The 24,484-nt window shown below is 43.5% G+C and overlaps 1 pseudogene; it reads left to right on the forward strand.

The window, feature by feature from the left end:
• Nucleotides 1-18,064: 18,064 nt before the first annotated feature.
• LOC131507965 (proteasome maturation protein-like) lies at nt 18,065-21,646 on the forward strand (annotated as a pseudogene).
• The last annotated feature ends 2,838 nt before the right edge of the window (nt 21,647-24,484 follow it).

The following is a 24,484-nucleotide window of genomic DNA, read 5'->3' on the forward strand; positions in this document are numbered from 1 at the left end:
GCAAGTATTGTTTATCCCAGGAATGTGATGTCAGTCTAACATTTGAAAAATCAATCCATATAATTCACCACATTAACACATTAATGTAAGACTCTGTACCATATGATTCCATTTATATGAAATTCTAGAAAACACAAAATTGGGATGGCAGGAAGCAGATCAGTGATTGTCTGGGATTGCGATGGAAGGAGGGGATGGACTGCAAAGGGGCACAAGGGGGTATAATGGAAATGTTACATTTCTTTTTTTTTTTAATTGAAGTATAATTAACACTTAACGTTATATTAGTTGCTGGCGTACAAAATAGTGATGGGAGAAATGTGAAATTCCTTAATAATGGAAGTCATTATGTGACATTGCCAAAATTCTTCAAACTGTACATTTTAGAATGGAGGGGGTTTGGGACACCTGGGTGGCTCAGTCAGTTAGGCGTCCGCTTTGACTCAGGTCATGATCTCGCGGTTTGTGGGTTTGAGCCCTGCATCGGGCTCCATGCTGACAGCTCAGAGCCTGGAACCTGCTTTGGATTCTGTGTCTCCTCCTCTCTCTGCCCCTCCCATGCTCATGCTCTGTCTCTCAATAATAAACAAATGTTAAAAAAATTTTAATGGAGGGGTTTCATTTAATGTAAATTATACCTCAAAAAAGCTGATATAAACATTTTTTTTTGGCCCAGATCAGCTTCTATGACCATCTCATTTCTCCAGGTCTCCTCTTTCCCTTCCTTGTTTAGCCCTAGTAATACCTTAGCACACGTCAGCTCTGAATGGTTGGTCCCAATGCCCTGCCACCACCCGAAATGGCAGTCATGGGTTCTCTCAATGGAGAGTGTCCAAGAAAAGGCAAAGCATGGACTTCCAGGCTTTTCTTTCCTCTCCTTCTTCTGTCAAGTGAGTGAAGGCTTGAGGCTGGAACTCTTGATAGACTCTCTTTGGTTCAATTGGAAGCATTCATTTATCCAGTGACATTAAATATGTCAAGGACTGGACTTAGGAGTCAAATGACCAGATTTTAGAACTGATTCTGTGTGAGCTTGAAAAGGGAACAAATTGCTTACCATCATTGGCTGTAATATCATCCTTCAAAAAAGTAAAGATTGATAATTTTTAAAGTGTTTCCAGTAAAATCTGAGTCATTACTTTCCAGAGGCAAGACTTCTACACATTTACTACTCCCTTTTTACACCATTACTTAGAACTGGTCATCTGCCTTCTATTCATCACTTCAAAAGTCATGTCTGTAATATTTTAATGCTCAATTATACTCAGTTTAGTAGCCTTAATATACAATAATACCTCATCCATCTAGTACTCAGAGCTCTCTATTTCTCAATTCTCCAGAATAAAATCAAGGATCAGATAAAAAGCTCTGAAATAGGGAGACAGACAGGGGCTCTGAGCAGTCTATTCAAAGACTGGAGAATTTTTCTAAAAGAAGAAATCCGAATGTTTACTCAGGGTTAACTCATCGGGTACTTTATATCCAAACCTAGTAAGATTGATTAATTTGTTCTCAAGCCCATGCTAGATAATCATCAGCAAATTAAAAGGTACTGACAAGCCAATTACAAGGGAAGGGGTAGAAAAACCATAAAATACAGGTACAATAAAATACAAAGGATTTTATTGTAGAAAGTAAACTGTCCCACACATACTTCCAATAGGTCCCCAGGGAACTACTGGTATTTTGGAGCAAAGTATGATTGCTAATCTCATTAATGCTACTGTCTTATGTTTTAAGAGACAACCTCCCACATGTCCAGAAAACTGGATGGATTTCTCCAGAATGACTCAACCTTAGACAGTTTTGGAAAGTTGATGTTTACTATAGTATATTTTATTTAGCAGCTGCTTCATACATGTAAATGTTGTGTTCTTAACTGTACCGAAGCTACCTGAGGGGAAGACCAGGTCATATATGTCTCTGTGCCTCCCATACAATCATCTCCATCTATATGGTGAGACCAGTGACACCACCTTCACATGGGTGTCATTTAGGGGAGGGACCCAAATGTCTAGACAGAGCCTGGCACATAGCTGGTCTTCGATTAATGTTGGCGGAATGAATGACGTTAGTGTGTGGTGTGGTTCCAGAAGTACTTGAATTGCTATTGATTTAGGGATCCCTGTGCTTTCTTCAAAGCTGCATTACATGCCCGGGAGTGCCATCCTTTGTCTCTAAAAAATTTACCAATCTTCCCTACACAAATAATATCTGAAATCCCACCAATTTCCAAAGATTTTCCTGAAAAGGTCTGATGGTTTCTCTTCAATCCCATGAGGAGTGGATCGCAAACTCCCATGGCCTTTGATCCTATGCTCTTCTCAAAATGTCCTTGCTCTGGGGAAAAAACTCAGAATTTTTCTGATCTCTGACTCATATTTGATGGGAATAGTTTATAGATTGGGTTTAAGATCTATATTTTATTTTCTCTTTTCTCTTTCTATGTTCCCATCATATGGTTGTCTTATATTACATGTTTTTAGTGTCCTGTTGAAACATACCTTCGTAATGACTTTTTACAGTTTCCTGTAGCCAATTAGGTGCTTAAAAATTGCTTAAGAAATAGGAATTAGGGGGTCGAGGATCCAAGCACCCCCAAAACAATATTTTCATTGGATGCTTTCTGAAAACAAAATATTTTAGAATGAAAAAGAATATTAATTTATGACTGACTCTTCTGTAAAATTCTGGAACAGGTCAACAAGTCTGTTGTGTGCCTCTTATAAAGCTAATGTAGGGCTGTGTGAGGGAGAGGATACCAAAGTGATAGAACCCGACAGAATAATCCAACTTGGGTATTTCATATATTTGTCTTTGTATACATGTGACAATAAAACACATTTTAACCTTGACAAATGCAAGAAAAAAATACCTCATACAAGACTATGTATATCAACTTTAGAAATGCTGTGAGTACAGTACCTATGTAGAAAACCCATTTCTTGCCCTGGAGGAGTTGTAGATCTCGGTGGTAAGAGACAAGAGCTACCCAGTTGATGGAGTTTCAAACGAGGTGAAACCATGTGTAGTTTCCAAGTACTAAATGGAGTATTTGCCAGGGAACAAAAAATAGGGCCTATAGAATTTTTCCCTCCAAAAGTGCTTCAAGGTACCCAAAGTATGAGAAAATATCCAAAACCCAAAACCGTCTCTTCCAGGGACCCACTGGGTGAATAACAAGCATTGAGGGAATGTTCCTGGCACCAATAACACCCACCAAGCAGGTGGGAGATAAGGATTCTTAGCCCATCCTCTGTGACACAACCACACCACCAAATAAGTGGGGTTATGAGAGATTTTTCAAAGCTTTGTTCCTATTACATCCTTGCTTGGATATAGCTTAACACCTCTGTAGAGTCACGGCTGAAACAAACTCAAAGTTAGGCCTGAACATTTGGGCAGATACTAAAACACACTGCAGCTGGAGGATGTTAAATCTGCCATTCTTCCAGAACAAACGACAGCCAGAGATAAGCAAGCAGTCATGAGTATTTATGCTGGAAAATTCTTTTTTTTTTTAATATGAAATTTATTGTCAAATTGGTTTCCATACAACACCCAGTGCTCATCCCAACAGGTGCCCTCCTCAATGCTCAGCACCCACCCTCCCCTCCCTCCCACCCCCCATCAACCCTCAATTTGTTCTCAGTTTTTAAGAGTCTCTTCCGATTTGCCTCCCTCCCTCTCTAACTTTTTTTTTCCTTCCCCTCCCCCATGGTCTTCTGTTAAGTTTCTCAGGATCCACACAAGAGTGAAAACATATGGTATCTGTCTTTCTCTGTATGACTTATTTCACTTAGCATAACACTCTCCAGTTCCATCTACGTTGCTACAAAAGGCCATATTTCATTCTTTCTCATTGCCACTTAGTATTCCATTGTGTATATAAACCACCATTTCTTTATCCGTTCATCAGTTGATGGACATTTAAACTCCTTCCATAATTTGGCTATCGTTGTAAGTGTTGCTACAAACATTGGGGTACAAGTGCCCCTATGCATCAGTACTCCTGTATCCCTTGGGTAAATTCCTAGCAGTGCTATTGCTGGGTCATAGGGGAGATCTATTTTTAATTTTTTTGAGGAACCTCCACACTGTTTTCCAGAGCGGCTGCACCAGTTTGCATTCCCACCAACGGTGCAAGAGGGTTCCCGTTTCTCCACATCCTCTGCTGGAAAATTCTTAAAATGTGCACTTATAGGGGCACCTGGGTGGCTCAGTTGGTTGAGCATCTGGCTCTTGATTTCATCTCAGGTCATGGATGGAGCCCCACATCAGGGTCTGCGCTGAGCGTGGAGCCTGCTTGGGATTCTCCCTCCCTCCCTCTCTCTCTCTAAAAAGAAAAAAAAAAAAGTGCATTTATATGTGCAGGATATGTGCCAAATTTTCCTACTCAGTGAAAAGCACAGCCACCTTGATATTGGGTAGCATTCTCTTTTCAAGAACTGGTGTGAGATCTGTTTTCACTCTAGGCACAAGAATTTGCAATTAGTTAGGATCCTCCAATCTGTACCTGCAGTTTCTGGTTTTAAAAATCAAATTCCAGGACACCTTGGTGGCTCAGTCCGTTGAGGATCTGACTCTTGACTTTGGCTCAGGTCACGATCTAAGAGTTGCGGGATCGAGCTCCACACTGGGCACAGCACTGAACATGGAGCCTGCTTGGGATTCTCTCTCTCTCCCTCTGCCTCTCTCCCCGACCCACATTCTCTCTCTAAAAGAAAAAATATATATATACATTTTTTTTAAAGAAAATAAAATTCCATGCAGTTTAAATATTATTTGCTTCTCTCAAATCAAGTTTAAAAAACAATAAACGTATTAATAAATGTTCACTCTAATGCTACTAATTCATTGGCCTGCTAATATTTCTAAGATTTCAAATAACAAAAATTATGACTTACCCTGGGATCCCAGAAAATTTGGTAAAAAGTGATTTTCTCTAACTATTACCTTGGAGAGAATAGAATCATAGAATATTAGAGCTCTACATAAGTACTGGGGATTATAAAGTCCCATTTCTTCATTTTACAGTGGAGATTTTGAGAGATCAGAAGATTATCAAGAAAAAGTCATAGCTAATTAGTGGAAGAATCCCATGCAGGCTTCTACCTTAGTGAACATTCGATGAAACTTTGTTGAATGTCTTGTCTATGCTAAGAACTTGCATGTTCTTGCCTCTGGATTTATCGAGATGGAAACAATTCTTAAGGAGTTTACATTCACAGGTACCTTCAAGATTGCTTATAGTTGGATCTTAGAAAAATATTTATATTTAATACTTTTCTTTGGTTTAAAAAAAAAAAGATCTTTCTTAACCATCTTAACTTATGGAGGATGGCAGTAATGCACTTCAGATCCTAGGAACTAAAGAGGATCCTCATTATCCCAATGTGAATTATCCAGGTGTCTGAGCTCTGATGCTGCATAAGGAAGCAAAAGTGGCTTTAAAAGGAAGTTTGGGGGGCACTTGGGTGGCTCAGTCGGTCAAGCATCCAATTCTTGTTTTCAGCTCAGGTCACGATCTCACAGCTCATGGGTTCGAACCCTGCGGCAGGTTCTGCGCTGACAGTGTGGAGCCTGCTTGGGATTCTCTCTCTCTCTCTCTCTCTCTCTCTCTCTCTCTCTCTCTCAAAAATAAATAAACTTTAAAAAAAAAAAGGAAATGTTCACTAAATGAATTTCCACTTAAAAATTAGTGCCCACTCAAACATCCCTTCTCACTCAGCACGGTGTTTACCTTCATCCTTTGGGTTACCATTTTTGTTGGTCAGTCTTTGTCTGACTGGCCAACACAATGCCAATTGGTTGCAAAATAAAATTGGATCTCTTCCCGAAAGAATTCATAAAATAAATCAAGTTCGTGTTGGAGCACTGCTGAACCACACCCAAAGCTGTCGATCAATGAAGTGCTGCTAGAAATACAGTGGTTAATGGAAGAAGAGAAAATAGAATGATGACAAAAGCTACTCTGAAAAAGAACGGTCTGAGTATCCTTGAATTGAGAGAAGATCCTGAGAAAATTAATAACATTCTTGAATATTTTCTCAAAAGCGTTCCTCTTTATAATTGTAGGATGAGACTCAAACAGGAAGTGGAGGCCATTGAATTCTGCCAGCATACCTATCTTTCAGAAAAACTCACTCCAAGAGAGAATGAATACTCTGTCATTCTTTGTTCATGCTAAGAATAAAACACTGTTTTCATTTAAATACATGTTTTATGTACAAAATAAGATGAACTTGGGGCGCCTGGGTGGCTCGGTCAGTTGAGCGTCCGACTTCGGCTCGGGTCATGACCTCACATTCCGTGAGTTCGAGCCCCACATCGGGCTCTGAGCCCACAGCTCAGAGCCTGGAGCCTGCTTTGGATTCTGTGTCTCCCTCTCTCTCTGCCCCTCCCCTGCTCACTCTCTGTGTCTCTCTCTCTCTCTCTCTCTCAAACATAAACATTTTAAAAATTATAAAAAGAAAAAAAAAAAGAAACAAAACAAGATAAACTTATTTTTAAGAGTTTTAGTTTGATGCTTAGCGACCTAGTTCCTGCCACTCTTTGATTGGGAACTTTTCAAGTAGACTCTGTAGCCATCAGTAACGGAGATGACCTGTAATTGTAGAGGTGAAGGAACAGAAAGTGTAGCAACTTTTCTAGGGTCTCACCTCCAGTGAGCCCATCGATCACCTAACGCTCCCATCGCCCAGAGATCGCTAATCTCTGTGCAAAGAGGTAAAGAGTTTGCCTTGCATTGAACATGGCTTTTCAATCAAGGTAAGAATTTGATGGCAGGAGAAGAAGTAAAAGACGCCGAGGAAAGATCTTATGGAAGATCAAGTAAAATTTGTTTTCCCTTTACTTTAGCTAAAGAAATGACATGTCTAAAATTGATCCTAATCCTAAACGTACATTCCAGGGATAAGACTTGCCCATTTTAAAGCGTGTTCTGGTGCAATTAAGAGACACACTTAAGATAGGGATTAATCTTGATGGTACTGTTTAGGGTTCTTTTTTAAAGAGAGAGTACACAGGAGGAACTGTGACACTCCCCAGCACCATCGCCCCTGCCGTCTTGCTCTTGGAGGAAGTGACAATATAAGGCTTAAAAGGAGGTCACAGTGTTACGGACTGGATGTTTGTGTCCCCCGAAATTCATATGCTGAAGCCCTAGCCGCCAACGTGATGGTGTTTGGAAGCGGGACCCAAGGGAAGTAATGAGGGTTAGATGAGGTCATGAGGGTGGGGCCTCCATGATGGGATTAGTGCCCTTGTAAGAAGCGGAAGGGGCCCGCAGGCAATCCTATGCCAGTGCGCTCTTCTGTGTGCACATGTGCGCTCTCGCTCGCTCGCTCTCTCTCTCTCTCTCTGCACCATGAGGACACAGAGGGAAGGCAGCCATCTGCAAGCCAGGAAGTGGGCCACACCAGGAACTGAATCTGCCACCACCTTTATCTTGGACTTCCCACCCTCCAGAACTGTGGGAAAATAGATCTTTACTGTTTAAGCCACCCGGCTGATGGCATTTGGTTATGGCAGCCTGAACTAAGACGCAAGGTCTCCACACCAGGTTTGGGTTCTCAGTTGGTAGTTTTCCGGGGACCACAATTCCCTTTCTTGTAGATGCGAAGGAGACGTCAGCATCTGGAGCAAACAGGCTAGGAATGTGCTGTCTCTCTCAGAAGGACGGGGACTGGCCTGGCTCTGTATCTCAGAGAATAAGGCACCCCCTATACCACCTCTGGACTGTGCCCTTGACACTAGTTATGTTACTTTAGCCTGCCCGGTAGCCCTTGGACCAGGCCAGGGGCAGCCAGTCTAAACAATAAATACCGAGGCCTCTGCTCTGTCCTTGGGAACACAGAGGTCTCACCATTGATCATTTTAGGGACTAGCTCCCCAGCTAGGCATCTAGGCGGCCAGGGCATCTCTGGGCTATCAGGCCAGGCTCAGACCTACACAGCGCCCAGGCCTCCAACCCACCAGATCCGCTTGCTCCTCGGCATAGAGCATAAGGGAAATGCAACAATCTGCCTTGACGATGAAGACCTTGGTGGCTGTGTCATGGTGACAGAGGGAGCGCAGACTGGGTGGATGGAGGGTGACGTTCCTCAGTAGTCCCTGGTGGCTGTTCCGCACGGAGCTCTGTCAGCTGCAGCCCTTCCCAGGTGTTCGGCCACCTCCCTGTGACGCTGTGCGCAGACGCAGTGCCCGGGGCCAGCAGCAACTCCTAGCGACAGGGCGCGTTCTCCCGATGGTCCTTCCATGCATCCTCATGCCAGTGGTTTCTAGAACCACCGAAGGCCCCGGGACTGGGCTGCACTGCTCTCTCTTAGCATGCCACCAGAGGGTAGCTCCCAAAGGGCCCCTCCCACCCTCACCCCCCCAAACCCCGGGATGGCAGTGGGGCGGCTTGTCTCTGTCTCTGCACAGAAGACACCACCGGCACCACCAAGTTCAGCATACCTAACACGGAGTGCTAGCTCACCCCTCCGTCAGCCGAAACGACCCGATCCTCCAATGCTCATCGCTTCAACCAACGGCAGCGCTAAGGTCATCCACCAGGCCAGAGATCTCTCCCCTCTTTCCTCATAGTCAACTGAGCCAAGACTTCTAGGCCAGAACTCTGCACTCTTCGCATTCCCTGCTTGGACCTCCAGTCCAACCGGCTTCGCGGACGGCAGCCTTCAACTTGTCTAATTTATTCCCTCCCCAGCCTTATTGATCCATTCCTGCTCATGCTCACTAGTCTCTGGCAGGTCCCCTCTCTTGAAAGTTTTAAATCCAAACACCTCGTAAGACCTTCAGGACACTACACCACCAGAATGTGACCCGGCTCTCCTGAGCCACCTGTCCCATCCCTACCTCACACCTTGCATTCAGGTCTTTTTGGAATATTCCATCTTTGTATTCCTGGGATTCACCCTAAATGTCCCTGCTGTGTCCGCTTCCCAGGAAAGGCCCACACTTGCTGCCCTGAGCATATCTATTCCAATTCCAGCCGAAAAGCTGCAGTTCTTTAGTTAGGTTTTCTGCCATCTTCTCAATCTGAATTTGTACGCTGTTTTCCAAGTTCATGTGTCACTTCGTGAATGACAAGGATGACCCTACATTCCAGTTGGCTTGGGACAGTCCTGGGTTATGTCTGATGTTCCTCATTATTTGTTAATAATCCTCTCTTTTTGTTCTCAAAAATGCCCAGATTAGGACACTACATGGTGTGGTCACTCCACATATATAATTCTTATATTCTAAAACTTTGTATTCTAACTACTTACCTACGTATTTATGTCCTTTCCCTCCCTATCCCTAGGTTCAAGGTCAGGAATGGCACCTCTCTCCAGGTTGCCCTTCCCCAGGGCCCAGCCAGTGCCACATAGGAGATACCCGGTATTATTTATTTTAAGTGCACTTTTTTGGGACTCAAGGGATGAATGTGATTGGACAAGGCAGAGAGTAGACACATTTTGAAGATTATTATAGTGATAATAGGTATAATACTAAGATATTCCACTGCAGAAAATATACTTAATTCCCAGTGCATCCCAGACTTAACATGAGGCTTTCCCGATCTGCTGAAGACAGAGCACATGTGAGGTTTCCGAATGTGAATTTCGGACTCTAACTACATGCTAAACACTTAAAGAATAATGGTTTAAAGGGATGTCCATTTACTGGCCTGCTTTGGATGCCCACATGTCTCAATCCAGTGCTAAATCTAAAGATAAGCAGGAAAAAGAAAAGGAGGAAAAAATGAGAAAGTTATTTTAGATGTTAGTGATATGTCATGCATCAACGCATATAAACGCTATTGGAAACTGCACTTTTGTGAATACATAAGTGAGTGTATAACTGTTGAATTCTTGTGTGTGTGTGTGTGTGTGTGTGTGTGTGCGCGCCTGCATGCATGTGTGTTAGACACACAGTGGGAAGGCCAAAGTCTTGCTGCCACTGTAAGTCCAGTGATCTCCAGTCTTTGTCCTGAGTCTGATTGCAGCCTTCCGGACAAAGATTCTTAAACCTCCTGTAACAAGAACTGCCCTTTGACTCACCTGGAAGGCAATGGATAAAGAAGAAAATCATCAGGGCAGCGGCATGGTGAGGCAAGGATCACAGCACTCTCTGGGGGAAGTGGCTGGTTCTGGGGAAAGGACAACTTTAAGTACAGCAGGGCATGTGTTGGAACTGTTCTCTTGACCAGCCTCTAGGGGTTGACGCTGGGGGCCTAGGGTCATCAGTCTGGGTATTCACATGGAGCAGAGAGCTTCGCAGTCCCATCAAGCTCAAGGTTGTAAAGGTAGAAGGTGGGTTCCGCGCTTGCATTCACCTGTTGGAGCACTGAATAAAAGTGCAGCAAGGCCACGAGAATGCAGAGACCGTTGGTAGCCCCTCGAGATCTGGGGACCCAGCATCACCACAGGACTTTGGGGTAGGTATTCTGGCAGAGAGGATGAAAGCTGCTCTATGAGGTCAGGGCTACTGACAAGGAGGATAAGATGAGCAAATCCAGATGGCCATTCTTGAACCATTTAAAGTCCTAGGAATTCTGAAGGACCAAAGGAAGGCGTGACGGGTTAGAATACCCAAAGTTTTGGGGCGCCTGGGTGGCTCAGTCGGTTAAGCGTCCAACTTCGGCTCAGGTCATGATCTTACAGTTCATGGGTTCGAGCCCCACATCGGGCTCTGTGCTGACAGTGCAGACCCTGGAGCCTGCTTCGGATTCCGTGTTTCCCTCTCTCTCTGCTCCTCCCCCACTTATGCTCTGTCTCTCTCTGTGTCTCAAAAATAAATACATGTTAAAAAAAATTAAAAAGAGAATACCCAAAGTTTTGAGGAGGAGATTAAGTTAAAGAAATATTGATTTGTTGCAAATATGATGCCTCTGCTGGACACCCCCAACACCAGCTGGTCATTCTTGGGAAACACTGGTGTGTGTGTATATGACTGGATTTACTGAGTTTATAAGGAGGACACATTCACATCTGGACAGCTGGAAATCTCACTCCTGACTGCTTACATCTTGAGTGTTTTTTAGACAGTGGAGAGAGACGTAGACAGCTTGCTCATCATGGGAACACTCATCAGCTACATTTGGAGAGAAGTTTTACCGATGGAGGAAGTTTCACATCCTGGGGGTTCTGGTCCTGATGACATCCAGAAGAATACCCAGCTTGATGCAGAAGTGAAATGAGAACCTTCAGGAAGGCAGAGTAAATGTGTGTTGACGTGATCGGAGGTTCCGAGTTCTAAGGGAGCATCCCAGGATTTAGAAACATTTCTTTCATGTATGCCCCTGACAGAGGTATCTGGGGTCTGAAATCCTGCCGTTACAACCACACTCTATGGGTCTTCAATGCTGTTTGTGACATTTTAGAGTATTTTTCTGGGTGGAGTTTGTTTCTAATAGGTATTGCGTCCGCATGGCTGGGAGACGATAGATGTAACCTCTTAATTGATACACATGAAAGTCTCCCTCCCTCCCCCGACTCCGCACCCCACCCCAGTTGTTGTTGGTTCATGCCACCGTTGTCCCTCATATTCTGTGTATCCTTCTACCTTCTCTTTTCACACAAACAAGCATATAAATGCGCATTCTCACCTCCCTCCTATACTCAAAAGTAACATATTGTAGCACTTTGTTTTCTTTTATTTTTGTTTATCAGTGTGGTTTTTTAAATTAAAACATCTTTTTTCTTAAAAATGGGTGTCTGACCCACTTCCGTATCAGAAGTTTCCCTATTATCAAACAGCTAGATGATATTCCATTGTATGAATGTGCCACGATTTTTAAAACAGTTTCCTATAATTGTCATTTAGGTTGTATAAAATATCTCGCTGTTACAAATAACTTGCAGGGCACCTGGGCGGTACAGTTGGTTAAGCAACCAACTCTTGATCTCAGCTCAGGTCATGATCTCACAGTTCGTGAGTTCAAGCCCCGCATCGGGCTCTGTGCTGTCAGTGTGGAGCCTGCCTGGGGTTCTCTCTCTCCCTCTCTTTCTGCCCCTCCCCTGTTCACATCCCATCTCTCTCAAAATAAATAAATAAACTTAAAAAAAATTAAAAAATAATAACTGGGCAAGAATGAGTCCAGGAGAAGCTTGTCACAATGGTCATTCTGCATGTAGATCTGAAAAGCAAATTCTCAGAAGTAGATTTGTAATTCTGATGGATATTGTGTGTCTGTGGCAACTTTTTATTTTGGAATCACTTTAGATTTCTAGAGAAGTTACAAAGATAACAGAGTTCCCCTGTTCCTAACAATACTCCATATTTTTTACATACAGACATTGAAAATTTTTTATGTATCAACTCTATCCATCTTTGGCTTGTTGTACCAACTTTTGCAGAAAACAAAAACTATCTTGTTGACTTATTTTTCAGTTGCCTCTTTTACACTGAATTCTTAAATTCATCTGAATTTATTTTGGTATATGATCTGGAGAGTGATACCTCACTATTTAAGAATTTAATTTTTCCTTTTTTATGAGCATTTCCAAATATCCTAGCATCTTTCATTGGCTAATTCTTCCCTTAATCTTGGTATGCAATTCTGCTTTTATTATATATGAAATTTTTATTCATACTTGGGTTTATTTGTGGGCTTTCTATTCTGTTACACTGATCTGCTTTTAAGCATTGGTACTTTGGGGACAATTTCATATTTTAATTAACAATTTTTTTTCACTGGTGTTTTTAGCTGATATTCTTGGGTTCCTAGGGAAGCCATTATGTTTGCTTTATGTTTCTTAATAGTGGTAATTTTGTCTCCTTTTTAAAGAAAATTTGTTGTGGTGCCTGGCTGGCTCAGTTGGTGGACCATTCAACTCTTGATCTTGGGGTTGTAAGTTTGAGCCCCATGTTGGGTGTAGAGATTACTTAAAAAATAAAATATTTAAAAAGAAAGAAAGAGGGGCGTCTGGGTGGCTCAGTCAGTTGGGCGTCTGACTTCAGCTCAGGTCATGATTTCGCCGTCCGTGAGTTCGAGCCCCGCGTCGGGCTCTGTGCTGACCGCTCAGAGCCTGGAGCCTGTTTCGGATTCTGTGTCTCCCTCTCTCTCTGACCTTCCCCCATTCATACTCTCTCTCTGTCTCAAAAATAAATAAACGTTAGAAAAAAAAAAAGAAAGAGTATTTATTGCTCTTACTTTCATCCTTTGTTTTATTCCATTGGCCAGAAATGAGAAGGTAGAAAAAACATGGAATCAAGTGTACAAACACCGGGGCTTCACCTCAGAAGGAAAGAAGGCCCCTTTCCTTGGGGGCAACAAGGAAGGACAAATAGGTTCAGAGAAGTAGCAAATGAGAAGGCAGGGAGTTGAAGGCCTTCTCCTATGATGGTTCATATCTCTGTGGAGTGGGAGGCAAGACTGTCTTCTTAGAGAGTGTGGACGGTGAGGTAAAGTAAGAGGATGATTGAACGTTCTGGGGAGGATGGCAGGGGCATAAGTGTTCTCAGGTTAAGAGCCAGGTTTTAGTTAAAGATGAGATGATAGAAGCAACGATGTGAGAAGAGACGGGACATAAGAGCATGCATTCTAAACGGGCACTGTAGAAATCTTTAGGAGTGAGAGATGCCGTAGAAGTTTGGGGCATGGAAAAGAGGCTCCCACCACTATGGGCATGAGAGCATCGGAGAGGGTAAGTGGTCAGGGAAGTCTCCAACTGGGACCCGGCCAAGGATGACAGGGCTATGAGACATGGACATGTTAGTTGGTGCAAAGTTTCCAAAAGGGGCAAGGTCAGAGTCCCAAGGTGTACAGGCAAGTGTGGAGCTGGAGAGGGGTTGCCGCAACAGCAATTGGTTATTCTTCTAAGGGGGTCCCCATCCAGGAGGCTCACAAGCGATAAGTCCCTCTTTGTGTGTTAAAATTCAGCAACCCAAGGACTTCCAGGGCTGGCCAAAATGCAGTGTGCTCACTACAGTCTTTCTACTCTACTGATTACAAAAAAATTCTAGACAAAATAGAAAAAGCATTTGCTCTGAAAAGGAAATCATATCGGGCAGATTGGGGAGGGAAGTCCAGACTCAAATGACAGTGACTTTACCGGGTTTTTGTTTGCTCTGTTTTGTTTTCTCCTTCGTCCCCTGGCTTTGACCTGAGGGTGGTCAGAGTTGCTTAAGCTGCACAGCAGGTACACTTAGCAGAAGTTCTGAGAGAAATCCCCTTTTTCTGGCCATCAGACCAGGTAAAAGGGCCCCGCGGCCCAGAAAGGGTGCAAGAAACTCTCATTGCTTTCACTTTCTTCTTTCCCTCTCTTTCCTACCCTCATTGCAGAGACAGGACTGGTATGGACAAGAAAACTGGAGAAAGAAGCTTTTCTGATCCTAAGATTGGGACCAAAAAAAGTAGGGACAATCCCTACTATTATCTCCTCTCTTTTCTCTTGCCACGTTTCCCTTACGGTGGCCCCGTGACATAGAACTGTGAGCCAGCACAGACGCATTGGGAAGGGGTATACTAAAACTCTTAGAGACACCTATATTTCTGAGCTACACATGTCTGGAACAGACCAAAAGAAATAGAAAAAGCTTTTAGAACTGAACTATGACATAGACACTAAGTACCAGACTAAACTCTGAGGAGCATATGCATGGGGAAGAGTCACATAGCACAGCAAAGGCTTTGAATAGCAAACTAATGTTGGACCCATCACCTGAAGTAGTTGAAAGTGAACTTACAGTCTGAACATAATCAGGTTGATTGCCCGTTGAAACAAAATAAATGTTCTTCAGGGGATTTTAATAGGACTCAGAGTCTCACAATGTAATATTTAAAGTGTTCAGAATACAATCTGAAATTACCCAACATGCCAACAATCAGGAAAATATGGCAAATTCTTAAGAAAATATAATTAGTGGATGCCAATCCTCAAATGATTGAAATGTTAGAATGATCAGACAAAAACTTGAAAGCAGTCTCATAACTATACTTCATGAGATACAGGTATACAGGTTTGAAAAGAACATAAGATAGACATTCTGTCAGAGGAAAAAACCCACTTTTTTAAAAGCCGGAAAGTTTTAGTGTAGGACTAAAAGAAAATAATATCTGAAACAAAGAATTCACTGGATGGGCTCAATAGCAGAATAAAGATGACAAAGGAAAAAGTGAGTAAACATGAAAATAAATCAATAGTAATTTTCTGATCTTAACAGAAAACATTTTAAAACAAACAAATTGAGCTTTAGGTACTTATGGGATATTAAAAGTTCTACATGTAAGTCATTGGAATCTCAGAATGAGGGGAGATCAATGCAGAAACAATATTTGAAGAAATAAGGGTGAAAATTTTCTAGATTTTGTGAAAGATATATATTTACACATTCAAAAACATCAGTGGGGGTGCCTGGGTGTCTCAGTCGGTTAAGCATCCGACTTTGGCTCAGGTCATGATCTCACAGTTTGTGAGTTCGAGCCCCGCGTCGGGCTCTGTGCTGACAGCTCAGGGCCTGGAGCCTGCTTTGGATTCTGTGCCTCCCTCTCTCTGCCCCTCCCCAACTCATGATCTGTTTCTCTCTCACTCTCTCTCTCTCTCTCTCTCTCAAAAATAAACATTAAAAAATTTCTTAAAAAAAAAAAATCAGTGAATCCCAAGCAAGACGAAGACGAACTCGATGAAAACCAACAAATCATAATCAAATGGACAAAAACAAAATACCAAAAAAAAAAAAAAAATCTAGGGGCGCCTGGGTGGCGCAGTCGGTTAAGCGTCCGACTTCAGCCAGGTCACGATCTCGCGGTCCGTGAGTTCGAGCCCCGCGTCAGGCTCTGGGCTGATGGCTCGGAGCCTGGAGCCTGTTTCCAATTCTGTGTCTCCCTCTCTCTCTACCCCTCCCCCGTTCATGCTCTGTCTCTCTCTGTCCCAAAAATAAAAAATTAAAAATGTTGAAAAAAAAAAAAAAATTAAAAAAAAAAAAAAAATCTTGAAAACAGCCAGAGAAAATGGCATATTGTGTATATGAGACACAAGTCAATGACTGCAGATATCTCACTAGGAACCACGGAGGCCAGAAGACAAGGGAACAGAGAAATGTTCAAAGAGAAGAATTGTCAACCAGGCTTTATGTACATTGAATATATCCCTCAAAGCAAAATAGAGACATTTTCAAATGAAGGAAAACTAAGAATTTGTCACCAGAGGATCTGCTCCACAAGAAATGCTAAAGGAAGTTCTTCCAACTGAAGGGAAATGATAGTGGGGCACTTGGGTGGCTCCGTCATTTGAGCTTCCGACTTTGGCTCAGGTCATGATCTCGCGGTCCGTGAGTTCGAGCCCCGCGTCGGGCTCTGTGCTGACAGCTCGGACCCTGGAGCCTGTTTCGGGTTCTGTGTCTCCCTCTCTCTCTGCCCGTCCCCCACTCGCACTCTGTCTTCTCTGTCTCTCTCTTTCAAAACACAAATAAACATCGAAAAAAAGGACTGTGAAGGGAAATGATATTAAAGGGAAACCTAGAACTTTGGAAATGAAAAAAAGATGAAGAGCCACAGAAATTCTAAAAATCTAGATAAACAGACTATTTTTCTTGTCTTAAGTTCTTAAAGATATGTATGATCACTGACAGCAAAAACCATTTCATATTGTTTAGTGCAGCTGGAATTGGTGGGGATAGAAATGATGCAGCTCTTTGAGAGAACCATCCAACAGTTTCTTCGAAAGTCAACCATATGTGTACCACAAACCCCAGCAATCCTGTTCCAAAATATTTACCCTAGGGAAATGAAAACTGTTGAGTATGTAAAAATAATGTGTTGAGTGGTTTTATTTCTAATCACCAAAAACTAAAAGCAATCCAAATGTCCTTCAATTGGCAAGGGGATACGGGAAGCACAGCACAGCCGTACGGTAGACAATAGTCTACAATTTATATGACATTCTGGAAAACGCAAAACTGGAGAGAAGTGTGTCAAGGGTTAGGGGTGGAGGGAGAAGTCGAATGACAAAAAGGCAGCACAAGGGAATTTGGGGGAGTGATGGAACTCTTCTGTAGCTTGATCATGATGGTGATTACAGGACTCTATGCGTTTCTCAAAACTTGGAACGGAACGCCAAGACATTTCATCATCCTTTATGTAAAGTTGTAAATACATTAAAAAAAATTTAGCAGTCTGTTAATGCCTTCTATTTCTAATGTCTCTCCCTTAAGTCAACATACATATTTCTAAAAGCTGAATGCAGATTGGACTCTTGTAAATTTAAATATTTAAAAATTCACTAAGGGAGCTCCCTTTCAATAAGAATCTTAGTGTGAAATCTTCTGCAAAGTAAACTTGGTAATCTGATACTCAGTATTATCTATGGGAACCAAAGTTCTGAGTTTCATCATCTGATTAAAGGGAGGTAAGTGTGTAACACCAAGTCCATCAACAGATGAATGGATAAAGAAGATGTGGTATATACATCCAATGGAGTATTACTCAGCAATCAAAAAGAATGAAATCTTGCCATTTGCAACTACATGGATGGAACTGGAGGGTATTCTGCTAAGCAAAATTAGTCAGTCAGAGAAAGACAAATATCCTATGACTTCAGTCATATGAGGACTTTAAGATACAATACAGATGAACATAAGGGAAGGGAAGCAAAAATAATACAAAAGCAGGGAGGGGGACAAAACAGAAGAGCCTCATAAATATGGAGAACAAACTGAGGGTGGCTGGAGAGTTGTGGGAGGGGGGATGGGCTAAATGGGTAAGGGGCACTAAGGAATCTACTCCTGAAATCATTGTTGCACTGTATGCTAACTAACTTGGATGTAAATTAAAAAAAATAAATAAGTTTTTAAGAAATATGTAACACCAAGATTTTTCAGGATCTTCTTTCTTTCTCTATAGTTCTGACCAAGAGTGGGTTGGGTGAGTTATTCTCATAGCCTTTCCCAATGTCACGACTGGAAGAAAGAGTCAGAGCGCACTCAGGCAGTTCATATTCCCCCAGGACCTGTCACTGGAGAAACCCATGCTGTCTAACTTACGAAAGAGGACACCAGAAGGAGGGGCCCAGGGGGCCAGGACTCGTCCTTTGTCAAACGGTGCTTGCAGCCAAAGGTCACTGGGGCCTGAGCCCCAATGAGCCGGATCACGGCCACATCCCTGCTCTCACTGTGCCAGCTTCAGAACGCCCAGGTATCAAGTGCAAACAGCAACACCATGAGAAGGAGGAAGTCCCCTTTGTCTCAGCTTGGTGGTTAGTGATATATGTCAGAGATGACACCTGTTCAACAAACCAGGTAAACTTTGCGCACCTTGTTCTGGCTGCCTTCGAGCCTCACAGTTAGCTCAGGTGCTCTGCCCTCCCATTGCACATCCTGGTCACATTTGCTCGGGTCTCACTTTCCCAAGCTGTGTTTCAGGTTCAGTGGTCTTTCAAAAAACTCGGACAACTCTGCCTTTGCCCCCACTTGGAAAGTGTTCCTCACTTGGCTCAACAACTTCCTGAAAAAACAATGGATGCAAATCTCATTGTTACCAATCATGGAGCACGAGAAATGCCTAGGGGAGTTCCCTATAGAGCAAGCCCAGTGTGGCTCCTTCTACAAATTGAAGTCTCCTTTTGTAAAGGAGCGAATCCACCCCTCTACACACACACACACACACACACACACACACACACACACCCCAATTTCTCTAGCTACTAAATCCTTACTGGCACCAAGTGGGGTTTTTATCTGGTGGGGAGTCTCATGGTCACTCTCCTGGCTTCTTAAACTTACCTATGATTTAATACAGTGATTCTGGGAGGCATAAGCCTGAACTGAACTGCTGGATATGAAAACCACTCCCGGGAGCTCCAAGCTCCTGGCAGAAGTATTTCTTCTTCTCTCTGCAGCACACAGCTGCTGCTGCTGGTCTCCTGGCCCCGTCCAGCAGCACCCACTTCCACAGAAGAAGGCAGTGGCATAACGAAGGAGGGCACACTAAGTAAAGCATGCAGTTAGTAAATAAGAAGACACCGATTGTAATATAAATGCCCTCTCGTTGAACCAAAACACAACTAGAGTTTATTTCCTTTTTCTGGGGCTCTCACTCCAACTGGAAGGGGTAAGTGAACACAGCTAAAACGTTAAAATAAAGTCCAGTGTAAGTCCAATTTAATTCGTTAATCACCTTATCATTGACAAGCCAAAGAGTATCCGCTACAAAGGAAGGTCCAACCCATTCCTCATCTTGTTCCTGGCTCACCCTATGCTCTCTGATCTACCCATTGAAGGGGGGTAACAGGTCAGGAGGGCTCATTAACATCCGCAGACCCTGCTTCACCTGGCTGCCGAGCCAGGCTCATCATTAAAGACCCCGTGGCTGCACCAGCCGTAGGAGCAGACCGGCTTGAACACCTTTATAGGCCGGACTTCCTGTGTCCTCATCCTACATCGAATCGAACATTTTAAATTTACCCACGTCCCACACACTACATAGGACTTCCACATGGTCACACAAGAGCTAGAAGCAGTTAACTCATTGATACAATGTTTTATAGACATTTAATGAAGCAGCCACTTTTGAGTTGGTGTTTTTCTGTTCACAGTTTGAAACGAACACATTTCTTTTTGGGTTCCAAACATTCCCATTGTGCCCTACAAAGCCGGTCCTCTGAACGCAGTGTGTTTAATGCAGACAATGGCCTTGCACAGAGGAACACAGAAATGGCAGCGCTGCGCCAAATATGTGGTATGTCCAGCTCAAGATGTCTTCACCAACCATGGGCCAAAATGTTTGAAATGAGGAAGACATCAGATTTCTAACACCTACTGGCCATCAGTTTAATTTATATTATCTATTCCGTTTTTCACAACACTCTTTTGTGTTTAGAATTATCATCCTCCTGTAAAGAGAGGGAAAATAAAGCCCAAAAGTCCTTAGTGACTTGTCCAAGGTCCCAAGGCCACAGAGCAGACTTTTGAACCCAGGGCGCATGGCCCCCAAATCCAGTTTCTAACTGAGTCCCATCTCCTGCAGAAAGTCACAGCTTGTCCTTCCTGACATTTAAAGTTAGAGAAGTGTTGCCAATTTTAATGAGTACTTAATACTCTGTCCTTCGGAGGTCTGCTTACATTGTTTAAAAGCTAAGTCATTCATCTTTTTCCTGTCTTTATCTTTTTGTCCAAAATGACTTTGTTACGCTCTAAAAGGTACTCCTAATACAAGTGTTGTTTGTTTTTGTTTTGTTTTGTTTTGTTTTGTTTTAAGGGGCTGGATTCCAATCACCTTCTCTTCTGTCTCTCAGCCTTACCTCTTATGAGGAATTTCTCCACTGGATGCTTACATCACACACCATCTGTTGAACTCATTTGTCACTTGGACCCCAGGGGTCTTATGTTTCTTGCTGTCTCCCTTAGCAGGGGGTCTAGTGGTAAGTTAGCCCTGGTTTCCAATTCCCTCTGCAAAGCTAACCAGTTATGTCACCTTGGGAAAGTCACCCAACTTCCAAGTCTATTTATAACATGGAAACAATAGTTACCCTGCTTAGCTAAAGATGAGAAAGCAAGCTGATGCATATGTAAGTGCTTTGCAATCTAGAAAGTACTATGCACGCGTGCAGGGTGGGTGATTAGCCAAAAGTATTGCTGACTGACGCTGATAGGAAAAGCAGGTTCCTGGGGTCGTTTGCCAAACTGAGAAAGTTCATAGACTGTAACAATTTGACTACTACTGTGCTGGGCTTCCCAAGATCACAGCAGGTGAGTGAGCCAGTGGATCAGCTATGATGCAACAGCCAGGTCAGTAATTGGGTCCCAGGAGAGCAAGGAAAAAATGTCAGGCGGTTGCATCCTTGTGAGACCCTTGTGAGCCTCCTGGCCCTCTCAAGAAATGAGATTGGAACTCAACCCCTGAATGGTACTGATTGCCAAGCACCTAGAATGTTCTGAGAGGTATTGCCAACACTCAGGCACCTTGCCCTCAGCGCTTACCTTAAGAAGGCACCACAGGTGCAAACACAGATGCCAATACACTAAGAGGGCATTTTGCCGAATCCTTTCTGAAAGTCCACATTGTCTGAATGAAGAAAGGACTAACACACGATGAAAATTGGAGGAAATTGAGACAGGGGACCTGACAGGGAAGGAGGCTCCTCGGCCAGAAGGAAGGGACAGGAAGGGAAAAATCAGATTCTCCAACTAGTAAATCTGGGCTTAACAATTCACCAGGAAAAAGTGAGCAGTGGGGCCAGGCTGAGAGGCTGTTCACAGAGCAAGTTGAAGATAAATGCCAGAGGACTTGGATCTCTGCTAAAGGACAGTATTCCAGTCACTGAACTCTCAGCAAGTGGACCTTTGGAAAGTCATGATCATCTTCGAAAAGGTCTTCCTTGTGTGAAAAGTGAACTTTTGCCTCGTCATCCTCTTGAGTGATCAGGAAAAGAAATTTCCAGCTCAACCAAGATAAAATGAATTTTTCCACCCTGAGGATCATCCAGGGTCTGTTTGCTCTGCTCGAATTACAAACGGAATTCCAGGCAATGCAGCAGGTTCAGCGTCTTCCATTTCCTCCAAGCTCACACCTTTCACTGGATATTTTGAGGGGTAATGATGAGACTATCGGATTTGAAGATATTCTTCATGACCCGTCACAAGGTGAACTAATGGGAGAGCCACACTTGATGGTGGAATCTAAACTGGGTTTACTGTAACCTGTTGGGCTGTGCATGAAAATCGAGGGACGGCACCTTGTTTATAGTCATCTTGTTACTATGATTTGATGCACACAACATTAAAAGTACTGACACACGAGAAAAAAAAAAATTCACCAGGAAAATGTTTGCAATGGAAAAAGAATTCCCTCCGCAGCCTGACTCCAAATAAAAGCATTGTCACCACCTGTAATAGAATCGCGAGCAAAGAAAGCCACCTGGGCACAAGGCCCAACACAGCCACACCCCAGTCTGCCCCCCAGTCTAAAACCCATCTCTTTGAGGCGCCTGGGTGGCTCAGTCGGTTGAGCGTCTGACTTCGGCTCGGGTCATGATCTCACAGCTCTGTGGGTTCGAGCCCCACATCGGACTCTGTGCTGATGGTTTGGAGCCTGGAGCCTGCTTCGGATTCTGTGTCTCCCTCTCTCTCTGCCCCTAGCACACTCGCATTCTGTCTCTGTCTCTCTCAAAAATAAATAAACATTAAAAAAACCTAAAAAATATATAAATAAAATAAATAAAACCCATCTCCTTGCCCTAGTCTACCTTCTACTCCAGCCAAGCAGCCCTCTTTTGGCTCTTTTCCAAACCTGCAGCTCCAGCTCACCATGGTCCCAGGTCTCCTAGAATGGCCTTCCCTTGACCCGCCCCCCTCAAAGCCAGTGTGCCCCCCAGTGGACAGTGGAAGAAAGAAAAGCAGCCAAGGACGCATTATAAACCTCACACCCATGGGGATCCTCTGAGGAACCATGGAGTGCGTGCCGAGCGTTGTCCTGATAAAGAGGAGAGGCTGGGGCCTGTGGCCAAGGAGTCCTGTCTCCTTGGAGGCTTCAACTCTCCCACCTTGGTCCTCCAGGCCATACCTGTCACAGCCGAGTGAGCGTCTTCAGCTTCAGAGAAAGCCCCAAGGTAGCTAAGGGTTGCCTCTTTTTTGGTACCATGCATCCCAGGTCATAAGATCTGCCACAATGAGCATGAGTGTGCTTTCCCTATGCAACTAGACTGCAAGCTCTTTGAGTGCAAAGATCCTAAAAGGGGAATAAAAATGATGTAAATGGTTCTGACTGTAAATTAACATGATCTTGACTAAAAAACTTTGAGATCGTTTCCTCTTTGTTGTTTTAACTTGATGGCATTTTACCAATTTTTTACGCCTATGTTCTCATTGAAAAAATAAAACCCTTGGACCATGTATGGCAAAAACATCAGGGCAAAAACATCATGCATGTGTCTATTACTGCCTTTGGGCTGTAATAAGACAGACAGAGAAGTGGGGAAATCTTACTTTGGTCTATCAGATTCTTGCTAACTCTCACTTTGCCCCTCCTTCAATAGGCAGGGTCAGAGCAGAAGGCCAAGTGAGCTTGGGCAAGTCATTTCACCTCTCTGAGCCTCAACTTCCCCATCTGTAAAGCAGAGATACTAACTGCGCTGACATCACAGGGATATTGTCAGTATTAAACGTGCTGGTGTTTGAAAAGACGCTTGGTAAACTGGAAAAGGCTATTCAAATATCGGGCATGATTGGAGCAGGCCTTACTAAGGGACCCTGGTGTGATCAGCCAGGTAGGTGGCTTCCTGCTCTGAAAGACCCAGTCAGGCTCTATACCACCTAAGTAAGGCCAGGTGTCCCATATTGCCTGGTATTGTTATGTACATAGGGACCAGGGGTCTTTCTCGGTGTCCTCTCCATGTCCCGCCGCGTACTTTGCATTTTGATAGTCCATTAAAAATGGTTCTCAACATCCCCCTGGAGAAGGCACAGCCCTCAGCAGGGCCCCAGTGGTCGTGCTGACTCCCCAAGTCGCAACACACATCCCCACCTTGACTTTCTCCATCTGACCTATGCTCATAGTTTAGAGTCAGCTTCACTCCAACTCTTCCATGAAACACTTTTCGGGCTTCTTCGCCCAAGCATTCCTTAAGTTTTGTTGTTGTTTTTGGTTGGTTGGTTGGTTTTGAGCACCTACTAGGCGTTAGTACTGTGAGAGGTAAAGGGGGAGCAATGGTGAACCTATCAGGCTTGATCCTTCCCCTCGTGGATCCAGAGACCTTACTCATAATAATGGTCTGGAACGTAGACAGTTGGTCTTGTGAGTTTTTCCTTTACGGTTATTTCTTGCATGTACCTTGTATAGACCCAGCTTGAAAGGTAGATTTGAGTAGGCCTTTTTCGTACCCTCCTTCTCATAAGCAAAACGGTATGTGTGTGGCACATATGTCAAAATACTTCGTGCCTCCTCTCTTGGCTGAAAGGCAAAGAAAGACATGGGGAAAGTTCCCAATCTACGATAGGTACTCAACCCAATGATCAATTGCAAAACTTTTAAATGCACGAGCACACCTTGATTCAGATACGACTTACCAGATAAAAAAAGGTTTGCTTCGAGGCCCCTAGACAAACATAAGTTAATGCAATTTCCTTTAGAGATGCTGCCATTTGAAAAATGTTCTGGTACAATAAGCTTCCAGAAGCTGAGCCAGAGGCGGGTTTCCAGTGTGAGGGGTGAGAGGAGATGTGGGATTCCTGCATTAATGAAAATCAGATGCCACCTTGTGGCCAGAAATAAAAATTCAAGAATTCCATTGGGCAAAAGAACGGATTGCTCTGGGAATCAAATACAGAATTGCATTCTCCAAGAAATCTGCTCTGTCCCAGTAGGGCTAGTGTGTTCCCACATTAACCCTCAAAGCACTTCTTTGCTCTAATCTGTGATGTCTTACAGCCACAGTGCTTAACCATACACATCTGACAACTGCAAGCCTCCTAAAGCCCCCCTGCTGGGCTGTTATTTATTTTCTATTATTATCATTATTTTTTTAATCGAGCTGGCTGTCACCTCACCCAAACTCCAGTGTTG

The sequence above is a fragment of the Neofelis nebulosa genome, chromosome 3 (genome assembly GCF_028018385.1).
Source record: "Neofelis nebulosa isolate mNeoNeb1 chromosome 3, mNeoNeb1.pri, whole genome shotgun sequence".
Taxonomy (NCBI): domain Eukaryota; kingdom Metazoa; phylum Chordata; class Mammalia; order Carnivora; family Felidae; genus Neofelis; species Neofelis nebulosa.